The sequence below is a fragment of the Dryobates pubescens genome, chromosome 23 (genome assembly GCF_014839835.1).
Source record: "Dryobates pubescens isolate bDryPub1 chromosome 23, bDryPub1.pri, whole genome shotgun sequence".
NCBI lineage: Eukaryota > Metazoa > Chordata > Aves > Piciformes > Picidae > Dryobates > Dryobates pubescens.
In genome coordinates this window covers 12,300,463-12,326,368 of record NC_071634.1, presented here as the reverse complement: position 1 = coordinate 12,326,368, position 25,906 = coordinate 12,300,463, and positions in this window count along the sequence as shown.

Sequence of the window (25,906 nt, the reverse complement as noted above, 5' to 3'; positions counted from 1 at the left end):
GAAGAACTGTTATCACTTACATAATTCTCCTCATCCTTTCCAAAGAAGAAACTAATTCTTGAAACAGTTGTGAGAAATGAGAAACTCTATCTTATAGCTGGGGGAAATGAGGCAGAGGGATTCAATTTACTACTCCAACATCCTTCTGTACATCAGTGACAGAACTGGGAAGAGAAGCCAGAAGCTGCTGGAGCTGTGGCATGGCTCCTATGGTGAAGTTAGTAATGTTGTACACTGAAATAGACACATAGTTTTATTTCATCTTACAGAGAAATTATGGTGAGGTGAGAATACTGAAAAATTTATATGGTGTCTGTGGAGCAGATGTGGCATCAGCGCCTTTCTGAGTCTTGCCAGATACTTGGGACTGTAAGCACCGGGCTCCCTTTCTGCTGGTACTGAAGGTAGGTGAAATGCAAAGGGTAGATAAAAGGTGTGTGCCTGGCAGATTGATGGTGTTGGACCCATTCACCTCTTAAAAAAATTGTCAAGATAATAGAGTAAACTGCCTCTGGGGAGTGGGGAGTAGAAGAGGATTACTCTGCCTGTGGGAAGATGGTGGGTACGATCTGTAATTCTTCATCTCTGGAAAAAAATCAGATAAATTTAGGTATATTTCAAGGCAGCAGCCAAGTAATTGGCTCCTACTTGAACTCTGAATCTATTCACTTGTTCATATGTTCTTCCACTTAATCACTTTTGTTTCCTTACCCCTAATAGAGAAAACATAGTCTGAATTTAAGGCAAACAGGGGAATAAAGAACAAACAGCCATGGCTGCTTGCTGTTTCTGCCAAAGCAAAGGGCTACTTCTAGTCTCTAGTGAGAGTTCAGGATGGGCCTCCTTTTATGAGAATCCATGAGATTTACAGCAAAAAATGTACAGCCAGTCAGAGGGCTTCTACTTGATGACAGATCTTTCTGCTCAGCCTTTGCTGCTGAGTGGAACCAAATTAGCACAAAATAACCCTTTTATTCTGCCTTAACATGGATTTATATTCACAGGGGCAGCTCCCCAGTAGGGGTAAATTGTCTTAACTCTTTCAAAGGACTTGAGTTCAGCCATTTGAGGTTTGATCCTGGGAAAAGGTGAGTACATGCTTTCAAGCTCCATGACTTCTATGAAAGGCCCTGTCAGCATGTGGTCCCTCCAATCTTTAGCTTTCTTATATTGTGTTGCTCATCTTTTCAATGACATTGAAAGGAGTTTCAACCCATTGTGATGGATGCTGTTGTAGCCTTAGTATAGTAATATTTTGGATCTGAATATTAGAGGTGTGAAAAATATTTTAGGTGTGTAATAATATTAAGTGTATACTAATTTAGGTGTGCAGCAATACTTTAGGCATGAAAAATTTTGGGATGTGATGAGAAGTAACTGGGATAAAATTATTTGCTTTTATTTTGGAATTTGCCACTTTCGACATTTTTCTTTTTTTTAAAAAAATTAGTGATTTGAAGAATTTCTTTTACATACATTAATTTTAAAAGGAATCTAGGACAATTCTAATGACAGCGGTCTATTTCTTTCTTCTTTGCTGCGTGCATAAACATGCAACAATAATAAACACAAAATGTCTGTAAGTTCAGTTTTCAAATGAAAAGAACAGAAAAGGCAGGCAAAGCATGGGCTGCAGAAGCAACAGGAAGTGAAAAGGTGGTGAGAGTGAAACAAGAATGTAAATCACATTTTTTATGAGTGGCCACCCGGACGACAGAGTGCAGAAGCAGACTGGGTTGTTGTGAGAAATAACAATGCAGAGTGCACATGTAATAATACAAAGTGCTTAAGAGAGGGGTAGGGCTGGGACACTGGTGAGGAAGAGTGTCCTAGAGCAGGGCTTGGAGCAGGCTCATTGCTTACACTGCCTCCTGCTTCCTTTTTGGTCCCCCAGCCCCCCCCTTTTCTTTTTTCTTAAACGAGGTTGGTTTTGCTAGGGATGGTCCAAAAAGGCACCCTCTTGAACAATAAACACAAATGACTGTGGTGGTCCTGTCAGCTTTGGAACTTTGTAAAATAACCAGTGATCCACAACGCTTTCTGGAATTGATTTCACAGGCTTTCCCCCTACCTCCTCACTGACAGCCTGGAAAAAAAATTCCCCTACCACCATCAGTGACCGCTATCCATTTTCCCATTATTATAAATTCGTGCACGCAAAGAGTCCTAAAGAGCTATCCCTTTGAAGCAAAGGTGATTTTGCTACTGATGGAGTAACAAATCAAACACTATGCTCACAAACTCTTACATTTTGAAAAGAACACTTGCAAATGATTAAATGGCTATGCATGGCAAGGACTTGAAACTTTGATGATTTATTCCACCTCCATAACCTATAGTAAAATATAAATTTTTGTTAATAGTGGCATAAATGTAACATTCTCTCCTCCTCCTCCTTCTCCCTCCCCCCTTTTTTTTTCCCTAAGTGTAGGACTTCCAAGATTTTTGGAAGAAAAAAAGCATCTGTTTTTCTGTATGTTTGCTTTTTTTATAGACTTCATAAATCCAGCAGGCTTCTATTTGGACCACTAGGCCCTTTCAATAGAAGCATGTTTTCACTGGGATTTCCACATTCATAATTATTCCTCTCGTTTCTCTGCTGTGAGAAGACAAGCTGCTATTTCATTGCTTTGGGGAAGTTAATAATATGGTAGGCAAAACATCAGGAAAAATTATAATGAATGAACCTATACAAATTGTAGGGAAACACATGCTGCTGTTATAAAATGTTCCCATCATAAATCCTGGCAAATCACTCTGTGCACAAGTGAATAACTTTTTAACACATAAACACTCAATTAATTAAAGGTAATATACTATATACACTCAAACTAGTGTGACACAGAAAAGACAGATTCAAATAATGGCATTCAAGATTGTGGGCCCAGTCGTGTCTGCCACAGTCCTCCTGAGAGATCTGGGAATAATAACACTCCAAAGTAACTCTCTGCTATACCTGAAGTGAAAATGGAGTTCTCAGCCTCAACACTGCAATGCTGTATTATTGCATTCACTTAAGGCATAAGTAGGAAACTCCCTACTTTTTTTCTCACCTTATTTCATACACATAGCAAATGTTTCCTCAGTTTCGTGTAGGTCACCATTCCCCCCTCCTCTTCCCTACTCTTTCTTAGTTATTGTTATTTTTTCCATCTTATCCAGGATTCTTGGAATATTATTTTTGTTACCAATTGCATTATTTGCAAGGCCAATTAATTTATTGGCATTACCCTTTCCACCAGTGGCTGTGGTTCAGCTCCACTAAAATATATCTGCTCATGTTGAGAGCCGTGTTGGTTAGAATTTGCTGACACTATTTTAAAAGCCCTCTCTAAATATATTTTTCTCACTCTAAGGGAAAAAAAAAAAAAAGAGAAGAAAGCAGGAAAACAAACAAACTTTGAAATGTTTTCAGTTTTGATTATGTTTGATCAGACAGAGACTCACCAGCTGTAGAAAAATAACCAACTTGTACTTACATAGGAGGGTACAAAGTAAGATTCAGTTCCCTGATGCAGAGGTTATTTAGTTTTCTTTTAAGTGGAAATAACTCCAACAAGAATCACTGAGAGCAACCCACCAAAACCAAGCTAAAAGTAGTGACTCGAATGCAGGACTTGTACATTCAAGAACATTTATGTTCTCGTATCTTCCTGCAGGTAAATGATATTGCTTTATGATTGGACAGGCCTTTTGATATTTTCACAGAAAACAATTGATGCAAAACACATTTTTGTACAATGGTTTTTTTTAAAGATAGAATGGGAACATGGTTTTATGCTTCAAAGGTTTCTAAGGTGAGGGAAATTTTCCATTCAGGTTCAAGCTGTATATCTACACTATGATGAGTTCCTATGTGTACTGCCTATGCTAGAGATAATGTATTAATTATGACTTTGAGTGAATTAAAATTAACATTTTCACTCCTAGTCTCCACTAGTATTTTTTGCATAATGCAAGGGATTGTACGTGCATCCACTTTCCTGTCGCTTTTGTGAATGTTTGGTCTAATAAGATCTAAAGTTTCCAAAAGATGAGAAAATATATTGACTACTAGACAAATGTAATTAAAAAAGAATGATGAAGTTTAAGGCCATTTGCCCCTTCCCCATGGGAGAAGAGAATAATAGCTGACAGTCATAACTGGGACTGGTTTTGGTGCATGCTGTGTGATCACCTACTTGGAACAGATTTATCAAGTCTAACCTTCTGCCTGAGCACCAAACCAGAACAGGTATGGTGCTTCCAGCACCACGAACAATACAGCATCACATGAAAGGTTCATGTTTTCTCTTGCAAACTATTGGCAGATATTTCTTTTTTAATTTTCTAATTTAAGATCTAAGTTTTCCTCAGTCAATACACTCATGTGAGATTGACTTTGATACTATATGGAAACTTATGTCCTTTCTGGATCTTCCCAAATGAGAAGGTCTGTAAAGATTACAGGATTCCTTAAGCAAGCAGAGATCAATTTCAGAGAGTGGCAATCACAGAATAAATTTGAAAATCTTTTGGTGAGACCACTTAGGTTGAATAAACTGGTGAGACAGCCTGGAAAATGAGATGCAGCAGATGACTTCTCCCTTTGCAGCATCTCTGATGGTAGGCTGCTCAAAATGCCATCCACAAGAACTCCTGTCTCACCCAGGGCACATTAGTGTCTCCTGCCACCATGAGGGAGTCCTTCTGGGCAAAGCCACACACAGTCACTTGGAACCGAAGGGGGAGTCCTTGGTCATCCTAGGAGAGGGGTGTGGGTTGTCACACCACTTAACTATAATTAATCACCATGTTAGGCCTCGCTCAGTATTCTCCTTTTAATCCCAGGTTAGTCTGTAAACCATCTGAATTGACACAGACAGGGCTTCCTGAAGTGTGTAATGGAAAAATCAGAGTGCTGAGCACATACCTGTTGGACTCAATGAGTGCAATTATAGATTAGGAAATTTCATAGAAAATTACTGGCAGAAATATTCCACAGCCTAAAAATGAACCCTTAAGCTTGGCCACAGCTGCTTTAAATGATTCATAGCTGTTTAGGCCATTTAAAGGCTTGTTGGTTGCCATAAAACTTTATCCTGTTAAACCCTATCCTTCACTTATGACATTTGAAATCTCTTTCTAGAATTTATGTCTTCCATTACCCTGCCCTTATTAATCATATTTTGTAATTACTCTCTCAAAAGCCTTTATTTTTAGTGATGGAAGTTATCTTGCACAGGCATATTACCAAATGATGGCTATTTTCATGCCAAATTCAAGACTTAATTCTCCACAGAATCCTTTAAATCACAAGTATACCCATGCCGACAGTAGCTGCTAGCAAATCCATAGAGGAAGAAGTGTATGTGAGCTGATCCTGCCTGGATGTGTCAGCTAGTGATCACTCAAGGAACAGATCCTCTGAGAGATTATCTTAGACCTTTATCTCATTTTTAATCTTTGACTTTTGCAGCTCCCTGTATTCAAAACTTCCACTGGCTCCAGCACCTGAGCTGCCTTGTATAAGGCTGGATTGCAGCATCTCATTGTGCTGTGTAGGTAACCCTGAGTGTGCAGTGAGTGCTTCTGGCTTTGGTAACTGCTGAAGAGAAAGACACTGCCTACAAAGGAGAGGTTCTACATGTAGTGAAAGGAGAGGTTTTATACATAGTGTCTGCATGTGCAACGTAAAGACAATAGCAGTGGCATTGCTATGGAACAGTAGAAGGGAAAAGAACAGGGGAAAAAAGACACTGAAAGAGAAATAAATGTGCCTGGACTTGTCCAGACAAATGCATTCATCAAACTGAGAACCAGCCCTCTGGTCCTCTTGGGAAAAACTCCTGACTTACTATGGATTTGTGAGGTAAAAGATTCAATGGAAAATAAAATCTGACTTCTGATGTCTGGGCTGAGGCTGCTTCTACTTATTTGCTGGCATGACCTCACTGGGAGTGGAGTTGAAAGTCTTCCTGGGTCAATGCAATGTGTCACTGCTATATACTTGCTGCCTTCACTCTGCTGTCCTCAGAGACTGCCTACTCCTCAACCCACCCCCAGGCAATACCCCTGCAGGGATGACACATCTAGACAGTCCCTGATGCCAGTGACCAGGCTTTAGAAACTCAGCCATCCTGGACAGGATCTTAGCATGGTCCTTCCTGCCACAAACACTCAGGCTGAACTGGAGGCTGACAGTGTCCAGAACAAGAATAAAACATTTTAGCAATAAAATCTTCCATCAGAACATATATAAATACCATTCAAAATCCCTCCTCTGGGCACTGTAACAGATTCATCTATCCCAGACGAGTGGACGGTGAAGTATTTCCTCCTCCTGCACTCCAAGTCTACACAGTGAGCTCAGATACCAGACTGATGGACAATGTCTTAATTTTACTCTGTCCCCTCCAAACTCCTCAATAATTTTTCAGAGTGCAGAGTAATAACTAAGGGCATTTGCCTGTATGATGATAAAATACACATAAGGAAGAAAGTGTGAATGGTTATTTCCAAAACAAAAGTAATGTAATAACAAGAACATATCACAGCAGACCCTAACAGTTCTTTTGGAAATAGGTTTTGTTCTTCTTGTTAATAACTTTTATAATGATTTGAACTGCTTGCTTTTTACAGTCGTCCAGCTGCTCCCAGAGGAAACTTTTTCCTAATTTAGTGCCTCCAAAGTTCCTTGAAATGCTTGGATGAGTGATTCTATGTGAAAGCCAAAGATTATTTTGTTCACTGAACTCGGAACACTGAAAATGTCCTGTCTGGTTAAGGAGTGGCTTGATATTGGGTCATTGTGAAAGAAGTTTTATGCAGTTTGAGGGGAAGGGCTGTTTGGATTGGGTCTGGTGTTTAGAATAAGCAGTCTTACTGAAATATTGAAAGTGATATGCTATTATGTCACAGAAGAGGTGCGTATACACAAGCAAATGCCAGTTGCACCTCTATTATGAAATTAAACAGAGCCAAGGAACTTCCTGCATACTGGGACTCAGACATCTACATTGCTAAATTGCTAGAACAGTCCCTGAGTGGTTTTGGCCCTGGTCAGCAAGCATTTTCCCAAGCAGTTCCTGGGTTCAACCTAGAATTCAACACAGGTCCAGAACTAGCAGGGAGTTTGCATTTGATCACTTCTTTTTCAAATGCTTGAAAGTTTAGTAGTATGGACTCAGAACAGCTACATGCGTGTTTAACATACTAGTGTCAACATAATACCTGTAAAACTGTGCATACTTTTTCAGTGATGCATTCAAATAAACTTTGATAAGCAACTCTTGCAATTTTCACACTCATTCCAAGGTGGAAACATCGTACTGATGGTTGCATGTACAGTGAGTAAATTGCCTTTGTTAATGAATCTTATCTGATCCTGTTAAAGCCAGACAGCACAAGAGATATAACTAGTTTACACCAGCTCTGTGAAGGAGATAAACATGTCTAGCTGCTTTACAGTCAACCATTTCATAGTTGAATTCAAGTATAAGAAGAATATTAGCAAGCCAAATCATGTATGTCCTGATGCAATTACCTTTCCAGTCTCATGTATGTGTCTGTCCAATACTTGCAGAGATCATGGAGCACCTATTTCTACAGTCTCATACTGAAGCCTTACCTTCTGCAGACAGAAGTATAAGAGGAACTAAGTCCACAGAAAAAGATCATCACAGGTTAGTTTTCACAGGAGTGGAAGCTGGTGGAAAGTATTATATGAAAGATCCTTTTTCTGAGGGAATTGTAAGATCCTTCTTAACATAATTTCAGCTGTGATTTTCTCATGATGGTCCTCTTATACCCAAGTAGTTATATTTTCTGAAGCTACTTTAAACATAGTCCTAGGTAAATTCAGGTTTTGATTGTTAAGCTGATAAGATTGTACTTAGAATCAGCTTAGAGGGAATGCATTGATAAAACAGAAGATTCTGTTAAACCTGATTGTGTTAGATTTAAAGTTTCTCACGTTTCAGAAACAAACATGATACAGGGAACCAAGTTCAGTGGCGGTTCTGCAGATAGTGCTAGAAGCAACTAAATATTTGCTCCTGCCTATCAGAAAGTCAGATTGTTTTTCACAAAACATTGTGAAATTGAGAAGTAGAAAACAGGGTGGTTAGGGGGCATCCAGACTTAAATGAGAATAAAGTATTTCTCCCCAGAGACTAACATTTAGATGCCAGGATTTGTTTGAGAAAAGATGAAAACTTAATTTTCTCTATCAAAATATGTTTTCATCATGAGTTAAAGCTTGTAGTCATGTTTGACTTGTCATCCAATATTGCAGATAGGTGGCTATAATAATAATTAACTCCATTATTGATTCGCATCTAATCTCTATGAAATCTACCAACGGTGACAGTAAGGATTCTTTTGAACAAAGAAAAACAAACAACAAGACCCACATAGATACTTGGGGTGAAATCCTGGCCTCGTGGAAGTAAATAGTAAAACTCCCATTGACTCCAGTGGGGTCAGGATCTCTTCCCCTTTCCCTCCACCCACAGTGTGTAACCACAGCTGTGCTTTTGCTAAGCAGCATGCAAGAACAACTTATGAATCACATCTGGTGACCCTATTTGGCATCTCAGCAGAGAAAACATCAGGAATATTAACCCCTTTGTTTCATAAATTAAAACACAGAGACTTTTGGACCTCTTGGATAATGTGAAAATGATGGGGAGAAAAAAAAGAAAAGAGAATAAAACTATTTTAGGGGAACTGAAAATCAGGGCCACAGCGAGGGAGAAAAGCTGTTGTAATTACAAAATTTAAGAGCAAACACATTTTTCTTTCTCTTGGGTTCAGCTGCCAATGTAACTTGATAAATTTCTTTGGTTTGTTTCCACTTGTTCTCACTGACGCAAGCTGGCAATAACTTTTGTAGAATTTCAGGCTCTCTTGTGTCAGTGTCTTGATCTTCAGTCAAAAGCTCTTCATTTTCCAAGAACCTCTTAATTTTCCATTTCCTCCTTGGCAAAGCTTAAAGCCATATCCAAAAGCTCTATTAGCATTTTTTCACCTGAGACATTGGAATTTCCACCATCACTGGACTTATTTCCCTTTTCCATCTATGGAAGTTATCTTGTAAAAAGCAAAAGTTAATATCCAGTCTTCTGCCTTTTATTTTTTTCTCTTTTTCTTTTTGGGGTGTGTGTGCCTATTTTAGTCTAGGGAGGAATTTCACAGTCTAAAGTTTAAGTCACAGCTATATCATGGGCTGAATGAGCCTTTTGGATATAAACACTCCCCAAAAAAGGCATTTGCTATGAGAATCTACAATGCAGTGCACTACTTTCTGACTGACTAGGCATCTAACAGAAGCTGTCAAGAGACAAATTCCTGCATTTTTTTCACACTATAAGGCCATAGGCTACTTGTTTAACATATATGGCTTATCATATATAAAGAATTTTAGAGAAAGTAGGAAAATGGACCACACCGAGCACTGTAGACCATTATATATAAGGATAAAAGTCGTGCTGGTTCTTTTGACGTCATTGGAGCCATTGCCTTTACATTGCCCTAATTTTTTCTATTTAGATTGTGCCAGACTATTTTTCTATTTAGATTGTGCCAGACTGTAGAATATGTTAATCATATCTGAGGGACGAAACACACTGATTTAGCACATCTGCTGGGCCACGTGAAGTCAGAGAGATGAATTCTACAGGAAAGTCATGGTCTGCCAGGATCAACAGAGACCTGAAAATTATGAATGATGGTGTATCTGCACATTGGACACGTCTTGTTGAAGTCTAGCTCCTCTAAGCACTTGATCTTTCAGTCATCTCTTTTGAAAACAGTATCTTTGGCTTTGTTTGTGAGCATCTGGGTGCTCTCTAGTGGGATGAGGCCCTGACTTTGATATTCGAATGCCCAATCCCACTGAAATCAGATGCTTCAGAACAGTACTTCAGTACAGAAATACTTCAGCACAGAACTATTCTAAGCAATTTAATTTCTTTAAGTCCAGGAACGCATTTTAAAATGTAATTACAGTTATGTTACACATGTACAGTAAAAAAAAATCCCAATAGTGTCCTGCTAAGACATTAATGTGAGAAAAAAGTTAGAAAACTATTTTCAATAAATAGATATGCAATTAAAGAACCTATCTTGAAAGGTTAGTCTATGAGAAATGTATGTTGAACTTCTGAAAGTGATATTTCTTTTCATGTTAGTATAACAAATACAGAGTTCTAGGATATATGTCAACTGTAGGGAGCACAATGTCTTACAATGATGAAGAAGTCACACTCTCAATAATGCAGAGAAATTCAGTGAATAAAGAAGTCAAGATACAGAGAATTAATAGACTAGCTACAACAGGGGGGGGTGGTGAGAACACTAGTGTAGCTTGTAAGTTACTAGTCATCAAATCATCAAACCAGTATTAAGGAATGTTTTTTGGACTTCACAACACTATAATATCCCCCCCTGCCAACATTTCCAAACCTTTTGCCCTGCAGAGACTTTTGATATTGGAACTCAGTTCAGTATGAAAGCACATGCTACAGTTTTCATAACCTATGACAGAATTTCCTATCATGCAAAAATGTCCTATTAATTTTGAAGTGCGAAGTGTCAGCAGGCACAAATAGGGCAACCAAGACTAATAAATGCTCAGAATGGGGCATTTCAACTATCTGCCTAGAAATTCATCCTTTCCAATGGGTAATTTAGAACAAGAACTTGACCTCTCCAACTATATTTTTTATAGCAGTTGGCTCTACAGCACACATGAGGGAAAGTGACTTTGTCCTATGTAATATACAAGTGTTGGTTCAAGAAGTAACTGTTGCTGGGCCACTAATTAATGGTGACCACAGCATAATTAAGTTCAACATTCTCAAGGGAGTGATTGAACCATATGTGAGACTGTGACACTAAACTTTTGATAATGAAAATTTTTTTTTTCGAGGGGAAAGTTAGTTAAAAAACCCTAAAGTCAAAAGTGAGGAAATTAAAATCCTTACACTCAGCATGGAGGCTTCTTAGGCATCCCAGGAGTCACAGAGGAATGAATGCACCTTCACAAAAAAAACCTAAAATAGAAAGCAAATTAAAAGCTAGTATAGTTAGATTGCCAGGTTCAAGATGTTAAGACAAAATGGTAACCTTCAGAAACCAGTAATCTAGTCTAGTTCAAGGAAAGGACAGATATTATGGAATAGGAGACTTATATAGGTAAAAGTGAAGACATGAGGAGTCATCAAAAGTACAACAAAAAATACTGACAATATATTTGTGTGTCTCATTTGGGTACTGTGAGAGAACATGGGATGATTCATTTTTTCATCCTTCGGAAGTTATGGATAACATAAATAACAGGGAGAAATGTAAAATAATGTTTATATTAGGACTGTTTTCAAGGAGGCTGAGGTGTCTGTTAAAAAATGTATGAATTAATTGTCAATATAATAAACTGATAAACTGGAAAAAAACAGTTCACAAGGCCTTCTAAGAGCTAAGACAGAAAAAAAAAAAGAGGTAGCCAAAGTGTTAGCAGGGAAGTGCAGTTTCATCTGAACTGTGATTATAAGGTGAAATACGGAACAGCAGCAAATGTTTTAGAAGCCCATGAATCACTCAGAGAATTACATTGGAATTATTCTTTAGAATACAATCAGTAGAAAGGAAGATAAAATAAGTTGCTTTCCTAATTTTTTTTTTTCTAAATGTTTTGCTTTCCTTTAAGCTGAAAGAACCCCCTCATGAGAGGCTGCTGGGGAAATGAGAATGCTCCTGCATAAGGACTGGCGTGGCATGGACACAGAGAAGAGCAAAAAGGGGCAAACAGGTAGGAGCTGCTGCCGGTGGTGGATGAAAAACGGGTCTGATAGCATTAGGCTGAGGATCTGCCCTTTCCTCTTATCTCAGCTGAATGGGTGAGAATTTTAGCATTGACATGAATGCAGCAGGCTCTGGTTTTGGCTTCAAACACAGACATTATGCTGGTCACTTGACAGCAATCCCCATTTAAATAGGACTACCTGTGTATGACAGCGCCTCTAATTATACTTAATGCTCCTTATGTATAAGCTGAAAGAAAAAACTGAGTGGCATTGTAGTATTTTCTGATGTTATTTTATTGCAAGGCCTCGGTTACATTATGCAAATACTATTCCTATTTCCAAACAAATACAGCACTGCCCCTCGGTCAGATTCTGAACTGCAGTAGCCTGACCTATTTCAACGGAAATAATACTGGCTTCTTAGTCAAAGGTTTGGATATGACTTACATCAAGGCCTTGATAGACAAGTCTGATAATGAAAAGAATATTAATTGAAGAGTCTGCTGGAAGGATATGATGGTGTTCCAGAGTGAACACATCTCCAGCCCGCTATTTTATACATTGACTTCTGAGATATGGAAGCTCCAAGAATGAGTCTTATTTCATCCTCCCTTTTGAAGGATAAAGAATTATGATACCCTTTGAGAGACGACCTGACTGCAGAGAGAGAAATAATACACACAGAGAAATAAAATGGCCATTGTAAATTACCTACGCATTCTAGAAACATCTTCCTGAAAAACACAATGTCCTAAAGGAAACACGTAGTCTGTGGTGTTGATGGAAGGGGCTTTCTTGCACTCAGTCTGTATAATTTGCATAACTCACTTGCTTACAGCTTTGCTTTTCATGAATGATGCTGTCACTCCTAAGTCATGTCAACAATAATGGCTCTACACCAACCTCTAATGTTGGGTGTTTTTCATGTACATACATGCAGTATGTGGAGCTCTGTCCAGATAATAAGCTGTTGGACTAGAGACTAAATTCCATTTATCTTGCACCTTGACGTCCTCCCATGCACTAATCCATTTCCACTGGGACTGTTTTTAACAATCTGACCCTCCCAGCAATTAAAAAAACAGCTGCCTTTTTATTTTTTTTTTGAAAAAAACAAACCTGCCAGGAAAATATTTCTTGCTTTCCTCACAAACGTGGAATTCTGAGCCACCCTCCCACCCCCAAATTACATTGGACTGATTCCCAGGCTGTGTAATATTCAGTCCTGGGCTAATGAGTGGTTCAAATTTCAATAACCCACAGTTCGTTAGGACCAGAAATAGAATATACCATGCTAGAGATGGGATTCCCCCTTTTCCTACAGGACATGGCCCTTTTTTCTTCTGCTAGGTTTGGTAAAATATAGAATACCAGAGCTTAAAAGTCAAAGCCGCGTAGGTGATGGTTAATGTTTTAAAGCATTTTCTATTGGGTTGCTGCCTGCAGCTGCTACTTCAGCTGAGGCCCCAGTGAAAAGCTTCTGCAGACATGCATGGTCATGGGTAGCCCTCACCATGGACACTTTGCCTTCAAGGGAGGAAAAGAAGAGAAAGAGAGGTTGAGTTGGTGAAATGAAATGAGTTAGTCCTGCTGAGCTGTGATTATATGCTACAACCCAGCTCCTGATCAGCCGTCTCAGCCTCATGGAAGCACCCACTCACTGACTAAAAGTATTAGTTTTAACTTTTCATTTTCCAGTTGTGGGATTTAGGCAGTATGGCTTTGCAGACATTGAGAAAAGTGACTCCAGCAAAGGCCTTAAAAATCCTGCAGCATGTGTAAACTAGGTTATTTGTGTCATGATCTAAAACACCTGCTGATGTAAAGTGGCCTGAAGATTTTATTGTTGCTCCACGGTCAGCTTAACTCATGAAGTCAGGCATATATGACTCGTGCACTCATCTTATTCCCACCAGTACCCAACACTTCATTTATCTGCTTTGTTAACATATGCAAAACCTCTCTTTTGAAAAGATCTGGGCCCTGATACGTTTTTACACTTAAACTTCATAGAGTGCCTGTCACCAGTATTGAGCTAGTGCCTCCTGCTGAAAAGTTCCTGCCCTTGATTTCAATCATTCTCATGCCAAATTATATGTAGGTGCAGCTTGATTATGATGACAGATATTAGGACATCTTCCATGACAAGAAAAGTGGAGTTAAATCAGTTTAGCCACTGTCAGCTGAGGAAACCCAAACAAACAGTATACTTCAGTAAAGCAAGGGAGACAACAGTTGGCCTGGCCTGTGAGGGGGATCCTCTATGTTTGATAGGTGTTAATGGTGCTGGACAGAAGACCCTTTCACCACATTGGAAGGACGGAGCAGAACAAATCTTTGCTGGGTCCAATTCATAAGACACAAAGCCAGAGAATGTTAAAAAATGCGGGGAGTTGAGAGCATCTCTGCAAAGGTTGCAGTAAGTTCAAAATAGTGCAGAGGTGACCTTCAACCCACTTTTATGTAGAAGTTTTGGACTCGGCTTTTAACATATCGGCTACATCTCAAAATTTTCCTCAGTGCATGGAAATGAGATCAGCTTCCAATCACTTTCAAGTAACAGTGAACCACGCAACTTTCCTGCAGCTATTTCTCCTTCATAAAAGGAAAAAAAAAAATAAATGTTTGTCCATAGCTGTTTTTTGTGTTTCATGCTTACATGGCTTTGTTTTCAGCAAATCATTAAAAAAGTGATGACTTACTGCACTGCTTTTTTAAATCTAGTCACAAACCACAATCGCTTACAGGAAATGGAATGTTTACTTGAGTTTATTATACAAGGGTCTGGATATGAGCTGTGGGATTTTTACACCTCATAGCAACGGTATTACAATTTATTTACATCTTCATGTTGGCAGCTGCACAAACTCTTATGAAATAGGACAATCACACCTTGGGGAACAGTAATTATAGGCAAAGGTATAAATAGTATAAAGAAGTGCATGCATTTGGCACTTAAGTTGAAGAGAATAGAAACCATTCTGGCAAATCTTCAAAAACACAGTCTCTTGTTCATTATGAGGGCATGAACTAATTAAACCAAACTTGTCAGAATCAGCTGCATGAATAAATTCTACTCAGCTCTGGCACAGTCATGCTCCAAACCCATGAAGAGCAAAGTTGTTTTAGTGATGTCATAATTTGGACGTTTGGAGTATGATATCATTTTTGACAGAATTAATGCAGAATTAATACCATATGTATAAGCATTAATAGGTATTGAATTGAACACCCAGCGATAAGTCTGTGTTGGTTTCCAAAGTAACAGTCTGTTTCTTACATGGTAACACTTACATTAATGTAGTATCTGAAGGCAAACTTAAAACACATTTCAACACTTTCTTGGAGAAAGCATTGAAGTTTTGCATCTCTGCCTCTCTTTCAAAAGCTGTTTGCATAAGAAAAGCAATTAAACTCCGGTGCTGCAATTTTAATAGCGACAAAATTGGTGTTGTAAGAGAAGAATTTTAAGGCAATTGTAAACCTAAACTGTCACCCCTTGATAGCTGGAAGGAGAACTCCTCTGAGGATCGGTTGCTCCATTTATAAATCATTTGGTCTTTTTATACAATGACTCCTGAAGTTAAAGTGTTGTTGCATTTAGCAGCTTGTTAGTTCCTAGTTACTGTCAGTGACCAGGTGTTACTCTTTCCTGTATGCTTTGGCTGACTCCTGCCTTCTTCCTTTCCCAGCCTTGATAAATTAATTTTTTTCACTCTTATCCCTGATGGTTCTTAGGGTCTTCGTTTTGCATTTTCCTTCCTTTCAGGATACAGTGATATTTTGTGGATTTACAGCTGAAATTCCACCATTGTCTTGAGATGTAAGGGTCAGTTAAAGAGATAGTAAACAGAGGCTGAGTATGGATATGGCAATGTTTACTGTTTAGGCACTAACGTGGGGATGGATTCAGAGCTGCTTTACTGAAAGTCGGTCTGTCCTACATCATCCTGCACCACTGGAAACGCAGCATTTGCCCTTCTGGGCACATCCAGAATCACAAGTCAGAGTCAAATGATGGAGTAAAACTCTCTCAGCTGAGTGGTTACTGCCACTAGTCCTGTTCAGTGCTAATTTGCTTTATGGAAACATTTGTAGTTGTCCATAGTTCTATAATGGCTCCACTATGTTCTGGGGGGTTATTTGATTTGGTTTTAAGAGAAGATCATTATAAATGAAGGTAATATAAGGAGAAGACCTCACTTCTTGCTGATGATTAAAAAGCAAACTGATGTAAAGACTATTTTCAGCTTTCCTTGATACATTTCCTGATTTTGTTTGACTCCTTTCCCAGGTCTGTAGTCTAAAACAAAGAATAAGTAAAGATCTCAAAAGCAAACCAGTGTTCATTGAGTTTGCACCTGCCTTGGATTCCTCCTTTTTGTTTTCACTCTACCCCTCTGGGTTTCTGATAAATTCATAATATGTTCCAGCCTACCTTTCATCATATACCCACAAAAACACAGATCCACATGGGAGGTTTCCCAGAATGCATTAAGGATGTAGAATTCCTTTGTTATTTAAGTCAGAAAAGCAGACTATTATTTACAAGGAAATCAGAGCATCAAAGGGAGAAGGAGAAAGATTTAATTATACAGTAGCTGCTCAGTTTTTATATCTTGTGGAAGGATTTTGCTTTGTTTCAGCCTTGAAGATCCTAGGTGCTGTAATATGCAAGGAAAACTGATAAGGACAGTAAGGAACAAACATTGTTTTTTCAATTTCACCAGCATTAAACCGGTCTTTTGTTTCTGTAGTCTGACAGACACTTATTCACTGTAAGGAATTTAATGCAGACTGGTTTTAGACTATAATCAGGAGCCCCTGTCTTAATTTATATACTTTAAAATTGCATGTCAATCAGAAAACCTGAAACTCCTTCCACTTCTAGTGGTATAGATGTAATTGTTCAAATATACACTGTTCTGCATGACTTTCTTTTTCCTGCATTGCATAGTATTTATTCCAAGCATGTATGACTACAGTTTTCATGTTTCTATTTTCCTTCCTATGGTGGTTTCCACATCAGAATTTTCAGAAGTCCCTTTCTTTTCCTTCTGGGAATATTCTCAGTGGAAGATTTTTGTGAAGAGGAATGTTTTAGAGTTTACATTTAAGCTAACAAGGTCTGAATTTATTTTGTCTTGAGGAAAGAAATAGGATGGTCAGAGTATCTACAGGTAAAACAGTGTCAGTGGGTTAAGAATTTCTCTCATTACTGTGAACAGAAACAAAGCAAGAAGGTCTTGATGTAGCCAGGTCACTGCAATGTTTTAGAGAGTAAGAGCAAGATCATGTAGTGGCTTATTTTCTGTCTTTGTCAGCCACGAATGTGTGTGTGAGAGGGAGGAGGGACTTAATTGTCTTTTGGAGATGTAGACCTGCTGACTAGCATTGTAATGAAATGTAACTGTATATTTCCCTGCAGGATTGGTAACCGAGAGACAATCCAGTCTGGGGTTTTTAAACCTGATATTTGAATATGACTTTCATATAATATTTGGTATGTCTTCCCATTTGTAGCTATAAAGTCCAGACTCATTTTCCACTTGGGCTTTACTTAACAGACTCTTCTTGTGTGTTTCTTGCTCTGTTTTTAGATTGTTGGAACTAATTCTTCCCTGAATTTCCACTAATATCAACTTGTCAAAAAAGTATTGTTAGACATGAGGGACCTGGGTGAAATGTCTGGGTTTAAATACAACTGGTTTAATTTGCACTGAGCATTACTATACTTAAGTGCTTCCCCACCCTCTGCCAACACACACACACATTCCAACACATGATACCAAACTACTGAATTTGGTTATTAGATGTGGGGTTGTACACTTTCATGTCACGCTCACATCAGAACATTGCAATCTTCCAGATGTTCATACACCAGCCAAGGAGGTGGCAGTGACCGTGAGTTTTTATCTTGGTCTCACTGAAGTCGCCTGGAAATTTGCCATCAGAATAACCAGTACTGTTAGACCCGCAGTGAGGAAGGTATGACCAATGTGAATGCAAAATTATGTTAATTATCACAATTAACATTCAGACTAGTGTTCAGTGCTTCGGCAATGTAAGCAACAGGTAATCCAAGATTTCACTTTCCCAGGGAAATAAAATATTTTTCCTGGCCTCATATGATTTTCTTGCACAATTTTACAATGTCTCATGCATTTTAGGAGGGTTTTTTTAAGAGGCCTGTCTTTTTTTATGCTCCTTTTGATGTGTTTTGTTTAAAATGTGTACTTTTAATGGGTTTAATATACCTAGAGAATCTGAAAGGCACCAGTAAGGAAAAAATTAGTCTAAACAGATAAATAAAGAACACAAATACAGAGTACATGTTTGACCTCAATGTCAACCCATCTGTGTTAATCAGGGAGCTTTGAGGAGACCACATAACATTCTTCTCACTGTTGAAAGAGGGATGCCCAAACTTGGCTCAGTTGAGAATCATACTTCACTTCAAATGAGTAAATTATCATCTTAAGTAATATATTTGAGCTGCATTTTATTCCAAGTTAGATTTCCAGACCTTTGATACGTAGCAGCTCCTTATAAACGTTATGAGAGTGCTGCTGGATATTTCCATCTTTAAGAGGAAAACAATTCCAAGGCTGAGAAAAAAAAATCTTAAGTACAGCATAGGAACATAGACTTACATAACAGAATGCTGGCATAGACATGTGCTGCCTGGGGAGGTGGTGGAGTCGCCATCACTGAAGATTTTCAGGAGGAGACTTGATGGGGTGCTTGGTGCCGTGGGCTAGTTGTTTGGGTGGTGTTTGATTGGTTGATGGGTTGGACGCGGTGATCTTGAAGGTCTCTTCCAACCTGGTTTATTCTATGTATTGACATCAAGTATTCAGCCCTCTATATACAAAGTAACCATGAAATCCCACTCCTACACTGGTTAACCATCTTGAAAATGAGAATATTTTAGTGCTGTCAGTGTTGCAAGGGTCCAGATTCTCCTCTGACATATAGACTTTGTCTTTTAATACCCAGTTCAAGTGAGCAGGTTGATAACTCTTTCTTTTTTTAGGCCAGTATTAAGTTTAAAAAGTTTTTCAGCCAGGTTGGTGTTTACATCTCATGGAATGGAAACATTGGTTTATCACAGTGCACTGGTGTAGATTGCCTGCTTTAAGGACATAGGCAGAAGGGCAGGGTCTGTGTTCTTCATTTAGAAATGTGTTGCCAGGGAAAGAAATGGGAGGATGTCTTTTCATATACAGTTAGGGAATAGAAAAAGGTTGCCTTTCTCTTTCTTCTCGTTTAGGTGCACAAAAAAAAGCCATCCACCTGTATTTGGCCAGATTATTGCAAAATGTGTTCATAGAGAGCCATTCATACATGGATGAACACCTGCCAGTTTCTTCTGGTGTCTGTTGGTTTGTTCTGTTTCATTCTTTCATGGGTTGCAATTTTTAAATGCTTGTCTCAAATGTTGCTGCAGACTTTGGATTGTTCATCTGATTTTTATTTGCCTTTGAATGTTTTGTCTCCCCAGATGTCTTCTGTGAGATTTGAAATGTGCATTCTGCACTTCTTAGAGGTGCCCACAGCAATTGTGGCTTCAGGGTGCACTTTTATACTCTTCCGTGAATGATGGCAGATCTTAAACTTGCTTGAGACATTATTCAGTATATTGATTTCAGGCCACAGGGACTATAAGTAGCCCTTCCATGTTTAAATTATATCAAAGCACAGCACAATAAACTAATTTCTTTACTATAACATAATTTGCCTGTGATTGACAGAAATTCTTGATCCTCTTCTTTACTCCTGGCAAAAAACCCCAAAGGGTTTTAATGATGGCAACTTTCTTTTTTGGAATGTTTCAACAACAACAAAAAAAGTATTTTGTTTTTATTTTTAAAGGTTTTTTCAGTGCAGCTGTGGGTTGGTTGAAGACAGAAGATAGTCAAGTAGCAATGAAGTATGTCATTATAATCAGAGCAGTCACTATGTCAGAGAAATATTTCTCACACCACATTACATCATTGCTTACGGAATCACAGCCTCTTGTTTAGGTGCTTTTTAATGACAGAACAAAAGTTGCTCCCCAGACGAAAACGTCCAGCTAACAGCTGAAGTCACAGCTCAGTTTGCCTCTTGGCTGGGATACACATTCCATCTGGAGCTCTATCAAGACAGTGCAGGGAGGTCTGGCAGCTGAATAATGAACTCTAAGTAAATAGGTCACTACAACACATTGTTTCTGTGTTACTGGTTTTCCACACAATGTCGGATTGGTTGTGAGCTTGCAGCCTGGATTCTCATCTCTCTAAGTGGGTTAACTTTACCTTCAAAACTCTCTTACCGTGAGAACTTCTGTGTTTCACCTCTGCTAACCTCAGAGAGCAGAGCTGTCAGTGTCTGAGACACCAAGGCCACCATGATGTTCTTTCTTGCACTCTCCTTACCCATGTGCAATAATGCATGTGTTCACATGTGTTTAGATGTGTGCTTTCCTTAAGATGAAAGAAAACTTGCTTTTAAGACCTATTCAGCAGGTCCCTCATACTCTAACTCATACTTTAGCAAGTACACTTAATTTTTCATCCTGGTCTTCGAGAAGTCATTTTGTAGTCTGCAGCATGCTGCATATATCACTGGGATTTTCTCAGAACTCTCAGCAGGCATTTCTCTGATTGTTACTTACCCGAATTACAACAAGAGTTGTACTGCGTCTGCTTTTGTTCTGTCTCTTTTAAGGGACAAATTTTATTCCTTGCCCTTCAGTTTGAATAGTATGAATGTTTAGTCAGACTTTCTGAATCCCTGCATCTTGTATCTTGTTTAGACTCCTAATTAGAAGTCCCTTTTGAGATGCACCTGGGATAAGGAGAAATCTGATCTGCCCTGTTATTTTTGCTGATTTACTTTTAAGGTTCATCCTTGCACTGTGCCTTGGCTCTGCCATGTAGATTTGATGTTTTGCATCTATGGCTGCCATAATTAAGTGGAAAGAGGCATGAATTGTGCTATAATCAACAGCAAAGGCACTCTCCACATGATTCTTATCATCTGTCAGAAGTCAGGAGTTCACTAACAGGGCAGATTTTCTCCTTTTGATGGCAAGCATCATTCTTAGATATTTCTCCATCTTCCAGCCAACCTTACAGCAATCTTGTTTCTTCCCAAATAACACTTCTGGGTGTAATGGGTTTATTTCTCAAACTATAGATACAAGAGACACAAACTAGTTAAGCACACAGGACACCAATTTTCCTTGAATCGTCCTTTCAGGTTTTTTTGCCCACCAAAGGTCAGTTACCTGGATACTTCTATTTGTTCCCAGGTAATTTGGGTCAGATTACACAGAGACAAATATTTCAACCAAGACATGCTCCCTCTTTCTGGAAAAAAACAACCCACAGTATTGAGAGTTACAATACCCTATCTGCAGCAAGAAATGTATGGACAAGCAGACATGCTGAATCCTGGGATAAATCCTACATAGCTATAAACTGCATGAGGTGTACAAAGTCCTAGGTCATGAAGTATCTGTGCCTGAATGTTGTTTTACACACTGCTTGTAATTCTTTTCCTCATGCTATCTCTTCCACAGTGAGCCCTTCCCTCTCTCTTTGCATTTATTTCTTTACCCCTGTTCTCTTGGAGGAAAATCTGAGCCTGGATTTTATTTTATTTCCACTTAAATCATTGAAATGTGGAATTCTTTACTTCAGGGATTTAAACTGGGCCCTCAAGGCTACCTTGGCAGACTCCTGTGGTTTTAGAGGACAGATTTTTCTGTTTTGTTTAAGAAGGTATCACAAGCAAAGGCTCTTTAGAACTTTAAGCATGCAGTAAAAAAATAGAGATGACTAATAGCTATTTAGCAAGTAATGATGGCTTAGCAATATTTACCACTCCGATTTAGCCTCTCTGGCTCCATTACTTAGGATATTTTCCTGAATTAAATTTGCCTCAGTTCTATAGCCAGCAGCTGTCCACAGGAAAAAAAAAAGTCCCAAATCCTCCAGAAATAATGATTTCATATTTCTAATAGGTGCTTTTAACTGCACAATCAAAATGGTCTCTTGTGCCCTCTAGCATGTACTGTGTCCTAATAAAAAGTTTCATGTCAAACAGCTAGAGGAGCACAGACAGAATAAATTAGAACTGCTAATGGTTTTTCATGGTGCTTCATTTATGTGCATGTAATAATTGATCAACAGAAGGGGGAGAATGCATATCCTTTGCCTGTGGAATTTTGCTTTGGAGCTGAAGTTGATAACCACACTGGGCCTGTTTGAATGAGGATGTTCATATGAAGTCTGTGTCTGTTTCCCAGCCTCAAACAGACTGTGCTGTTTTTCCATTTATGTCTAAGTGTCACAGTATTTTGTTTCTAAACCATTGGTTAGCTCATCTTGAGACCAGCTGTTCTGAAGCATTTAAAGGAGTACAAGGACATGTCTAGTTAATATTTTCTTTAGCTCAAATAAAATTGATGTCTTAATATATTTAGCCTGAAATTCACTAGACAAATCTGTTTCTGGTAACTTATGTGGAGTTGTATGTCAGGCTGAAATACACTTTTTTTTTCCCCTCAGAAACTTTGCACTATTACGATATTTTAAGGCATTTATTGACATAGATACTTTTGTTGCCCCCACTTTTTTTTGTTACTTTGGGTGTTGATTTTTGTTTGTTTGTTTGTTTGTTTTTAAAGAAACATTTTTTTTCTCCTTTATTATTTTAAGTGACATCAAAATATTTGCTAAATCACTGCCAATGCTGCCTCTGGCTGCTGAATTATTAATTTGTTTATGAAATCAGTTGGTTTTATTTTAATAAGAGATTTCTTAATAGCCAAATTTAAATTTTAAATAGAGTGTAAACAAATAAGCCAACAAGCACAACCTAGCTCTTAAAGTCAAGTAGGGATTTGTTTTTCCTAAAGCTTTCATCAATATTACATGTGAGAAAGGGCTTATAGCAGCTACACATTGACAGTTCTGAATTGCAGCAGTGTAAAGAAATTGTCAGAACTGGATTTCAATTATAGAGAAATCAGTTCTTGGATTCTGTTGTGTTCTCTCAAGCCACTACTTGCTGAAGCTGGTATTTTTTGGACACTGTTATGGAACACTAGGAGTTAGTGAAGATGCCCTATCGTTCAAAGAGTGACAAATTATACCTCCTGTACTTTCTGAACTGAAAATCATCCAAGAAAGTGTATTCAAGACAAAATACTTCTCTCTTGGAGTAGGCACATGTGTCAGGTCAGAGATTTTTAGAACAGATTGTTCTTCTAAATAATCTGAGGTACTAGAACTTGAGGCTTCAATGGGAAAGAGGATTCCTTGGACAACTTTAGAAACTTGGAGTCATGCTCCACTTGAGAAATCCTCTAAGATTTTATGTAAGTTAAATCTGGTTAAGCCATTTAAGCAGTCACTTGAAAGTTTCATGGCTTAAAGAGACTTTTTATTATTTTTTTTTTGTCTGTACAGCAAACAATTTTAAAATTCAGGAATTGCTTCCCTAATGCACTGAAAGGTAATTTATGGTTTTGATACTCCTCCGAGATTTTAGTTCACAAAATAACCAATCAATACATAGGGCATACGATTTTCCCCCCCTCAAGATAAAGAAGTTTAAAGTAGCTTGCCCAAAGCTGTAACCAGGTATTCTTCCTGAATCAGGTACTTAGTTTATAACAGTTTAGAAGAACCCAAAATTTCAAATTATACTTGAGAAACCCTTTTACCAGAAGTAGCCCACTGAACAGGGGGTGATATTTAACATGATTGTTTAACTTTGATTTTTGTTTAAACTCATAAAGCACAAATTTCCTGATTTTGCTAGTCCTACTGTACCAAATAATGTGGAAAATGTTGCTCTCCCCAAACCTTAGGTAGTTTTCTGGTATAAAAATATGTTCTAACTCTCCTGAGCATAGTAAGCTCAGCTGTAATACCTTATAAATTTACATTTTTACAGAAAAAAAGAACTCACTTTTTCTAACAAATTATTGCTCTAAATGTGTGAACTATTTTGCTCACTAAATGAAGAAAAAAAATAATCCTATTCTTCTGCAAAGTTTTGGAAGTATATAAAGGGATGGATGAGCCGTGGAGAATACAAGTCTAACATTTCAGTAACTCTGTAGGGACTGTTTTTTTCCAGCTCCATTCGTGCAGGTACCAGTGGAAGCGCACATCTGTTCCTGCAAATGGTAACAAAAGACAGATATTTAGGTAGGGAGTTGAAATGTGTTTGATCACAAACCAAAATGTATATGTTAGAAAAATGTGTGCAATATATTGTAATTTTTGCATAGAAGTCAGAGCATGTTTAAATCATAGGAGACTTGCTAAACACCGAGCATGGGAACTGTGGTCCTGAAGCAGCTCAGTGGTCCACATAGTCTGATTTCTGATAGTGTTCAGCTGCTGGGGAGAAGTGTAACAGACAGACATGAAATCTGTCCTGCTTATTCTTAACCCAGTCACATAGTGGCTGGCTTTTGCTTTACAACAAGAAAACTGATATTCTACAGATGAAACGTATTTTATATAAAGAAAATTTCTATTTCTGTTAAAAGAACTCTTGTTTGTTGTTTTTTTTTTTTTTCTTTTTAAAGCTACCAGATACATTTATTAATCTCCTCTTTTGGTTTGGAAGTTTTAATTTTTCTTGTGAAAAGCAGAAAATTTTAGAAAGAAGACACTTCACATGATTTTTGTCCTGCAGGAAATTTTTGTGGAGGTTTCAACGGATCTTTGTTCTCGTTTCCAGCTGAACACTATAATTTAATATTCTTATTATTCATATATTTTGAATCTTGGTAAGCCAATGTCCTGAGTGATATTTTCTGGCAATCAAATTATACAATTGTGGATTTCTTGAGAAAGAATTTCCTTTATTCTGTGTGGTTTATTCCATTTTCTCCAGCTGCCATTCTCCATTTGAGCTGGAAAAAAAGATGAACAGCACTTGCCCATGCAGTTTCTCTGCCCCATTCGGTGTTCTGCTTTGGTCTCTCTTTATCCTCACATCTCTGTTTTCTCTGTAAATTGGAAATGTTCCTAAATGTTGAAACTTTCTTGTTTCCTAGGTCCAAACCTCCTTTAAATCTTCGCTCAGTGTTTACAGCCAGCATGCTGGAGGGACTGTTTCTGGCCTCAGACCGTGCATGATTTTCACAATGCAGGCAATGTTGGTGAAGGTAAGGAAAGGTGATGGATGGAGATAGAAAGAATATGAGGCGGTGGAAAGTAGCATTGAGCGTACAGAAAAACTGAGCTCAGTAGATTTGTGAGAAGGACAAGGATGGGGCAATGAAATGTGCATAAACATTTGACAACTGCATGTACCATATTATTGCCTGACACCACCACATGCAATTCCCCTACACAGAGATGCAGTCAAAGGAATAACAACCCTCCATACCATGTCCCCACATCTCTGTAGTTCTTTCACTTGAACTGCTCTCCCTGGTTTAGAAACTCAGAAACAGCTGCTCTGTACAGGGGTGCCCACAGAGGTATGAGTTAACCCTTTTTACCTCTAAGAAAATTATTTTCTTATTTAATGCATGCTATTGAACCATTTGAGCAGTAAATCAGAATATTGTTTTAAAATACAAAGAACAAATTTTTAAAAGGAAAAAGAATAAACCCCAAATTCTGTATGACTTTTCCTGTTCTCAGCCAGCTCTAAGTAAACACCGTGGAGATGGGAGGAATGAAGGCCATCTTTGTGCCACGTATTCCATTTGCTAAGAAGCAAGAGATTCATTCACAAGTTCCATTATGTGTTCATAAGTCGCAGAAGAGTTCCTTATGTTTGTTTTCATAAACAGTATTCACCATCCACTGATAAACTGAACAAACCCCACTGAATCACAACCCTCAGGCTTCATGGCAAATGGAAATCTGTATGTTAGAGTTCAACTAAGCCAACCTTCTAAACTGAGCTGGGAGAGCAACTGTTTAAAGTCTACTGACAACTTCTTTCATGACTCTTCTTTTTTTTGGTGTCTAATCTTTGTAGCTTTGGGTCAAACTTAACAATAGCTTCACAATACCACTGCCTTTGCTTGAAATGACTAAAATTTACATAAGAATAATTCTGGTAATTTGAAGTCTTTTTTTCTTTCTTTCTTT